The sequence below is a fragment of the Etheostoma spectabile genome, chromosome 14, assembly GCF_008692095.1.
Source record: "Etheostoma spectabile isolate EspeVRDwgs_2016 chromosome 14, UIUC_Espe_1.0, whole genome shotgun sequence".
NCBI lineage: Eukaryota > Metazoa > Chordata > Actinopteri > Perciformes > Percidae > Etheostoma > Etheostoma spectabile.
In genome coordinates this window covers 4,413,331-4,415,862 of record NC_045746.1, presented here as the reverse complement: position 1 = coordinate 4,415,862, position 2,532 = coordinate 4,413,331, and the positions used below count along the sequence as shown (strand labels likewise).

The 2,532-nt window shown below is 38.0% G+C and overlaps 1 protein-coding gene across 2 annotated transcripts in view; it reads right to left on the bottom strand.

Annotated features, from left to right (window-relative positions):
- vps50 (VPS50 subunit of EARP/GARPII complex) overlaps positions 1-2,532 on the bottom strand; it is a 114,019-nt gene that overhangs the window by 28,884 nt on the left and 82,603 nt on the right. The window lies entirely within an intron of this gene.

The window sequence follows — 2,532 nt, the reverse complement described above, 5'->3', positions numbered from 1 at the left end:
CAATATTTTTTACCAAATACCTTGATATTGATACCGCAACGACATTGTAGTGTTGTACTATTGGTGCTTTCAGGAAATATTTTCAAAAGGAGATTTTTGATAAATAATCATCAGTAAAGTGGATATAATGACTTGGTGGGCAAACAGTCGGGTAAATTCAGAAAATTACTAAAACTTTAGTGTAATGCAGCATTTAAAACCAGGAAAAGACAACACTTATACCATATTACTATATCCAAAATGTAAGATGATATCTAGTCTCATATCACGATATGGCTATAATATCAATATATTGCCCAGCTCTAGTTCAATCAGAAAATGCAGATTAAGGTAAGGAAAATCTAATTATCGTTACCAGGATACATACTAGCTTCCTAATTTATGTCCACATACAAACTTGTGTGTGTGTGTCTGTGTGTCTCAGTCTGTCACTGGAGACTGATGATGTTAACACTTTGACCTGCACATGTGCATGCAAGATGAATATCATCCATCGTGAGGGAATTGTCTGTGGGAGTCAGGAGTCGAGAATGGAAAAGAACCATTTCTTGCGTTATTGGTAATTTTTCAAAGAAGCCATCTATTTACACGTGAAATTCTCTCTCTCTCTCTCTCTCTCTCTCTCTCTCTCTCTCTCTCTCTCTCTCTCTCTCTCTCTCTCTCTCTCTCTCCTCTCTCTCTCTCTCTCTCTCTCTCTCTCTCTCTCTCTCTCTCTCTCTCTCTCTCTCTCTCCATTTTGTCTGCCATCATATTGCAAAACAGAGCAACATAGTTCAGAATCTTCTATCTTAATCTTCCCAACTCACTATTTAGCTCCATTTTCTTCCATATTTTCTTAGAATATACACTATTGTAGATAGATCTTTTCCCATGGTGCAAAGCTTCCAACAATGTCTGAATCATGAATCACTTTTCCAAAAAACTGTAACCCTGCCTCTCTCAGTCCCAGCAGTTGAAAGCCCGGTTATTCGTTGCAATGACAAATCTGCGAGCACGGCACATAATGGATCTTTAGCAAATGTTTAAAAGAGTCAATGGTGCATCTTGACTTGAAAGGGTCAATATACATAGATAATGGGGTATTTACCCTTTTGAATATTTATGTCACCCATTACTCTTTGAGTAGAGGAGTCAAGCAGCTCCATTTTGATTCCAGCGGTGTAAAGAGAGCAAAGCCTAGGTCAAAATACCAGCATATGTGCATATTATTTCCATTAGCTTATTAAAGATTCATAGGGACATTAGCATTTCACTGTAGGTGCCTCTTAGAGTAGGACTATTAATGAAATGGACCGGTTAATATTACACTCAATGAGGACTAGAAGTATATTGAAAAAAGAAAAAATGAGTTTCATAGAGACACAGACAAAGAGTTAAAGAGATTAAGGAAACAAAGGTACAAAAGTCAAAAAGGAGCAGGAAAATTACATATAGTGTATTTGTAAGGAAGGAAAAGAGAGTTTAAGACAAGGTAGACAATCATACAGAAAAAGAGTGATTTGAATAAAGGCGTGGAGATAGGGAGAATATGAAACCCATAGCAGATTAAGATGCATGACAAAAGCGACCCCTTGACAAGTTGTCAATTCTCAAACCCTTTCCTCATCTCCCCATGACACACACATATACACACACAAACACGTCAATAATGTGTAGTGAAGCCGTGGAGCGTTCATCCTCTTTATCGCTTCCACCTTGATGGGACAGAAGTCATTTTGCTGCTATCATTACCAACTCCCTGAGGGTGATACTGACACAAATGCTGTTTTCTTTAAAGTATAAATGACATGATAGTCTCTATATGAAGAGGGGAAACTGGGACTGTTGAACCTAAATTTGCACCGATCCAGACCGCAATGAAAAAAGTGGTTATCCACCCTCGCACTGTATAGCATCTGATAAACATGAAACATAAAAAAATAAATCTATCTTTAAAAGTAAAAGCACACACTTTTCTTAAAGCACCATACCATTGATGCAGCAGAATATCATATAATGTAACTGCAGGCATTGCAATGGAATAGAAGACCAACACCCCTGATTACTTGTGGTAAGTCACATTTTTCTATTTTTAGTAAAAAGGTGTGACACACCGGCATAGTATGATGCACATCAAAACACCTGTGCCTATTATTTTTGTGGAACACTTTATGCCCTTAATATGATTACATGACAGCAGGGAAATGATAAGAAATGTGGGGGGCAAGAGATGAGGACCAACATGCTTGACTCATATTGGGGATGTTGCAGTTCATTGTTGGAATCTAAACCTCTAGGCCATCAAAGCCCCCCACCTATTTCCTATATAAGCCCACACGTTGGCAGCATCTTGATGCTTGTAGACACATCAGGAGACTGGATTGTATAACCCATGTGTCAGTGGGTTTTACAGAATTCAACTGATGCACTGTCGCACAAAAATTGTGACACCGATGTGGTCGGTGAGTGTTAAACTTAAGGGAATACATTCTGTCCTTTTAACAGTATGGTGACAGTGATGACAGTCACATATTATATATATATATATATATA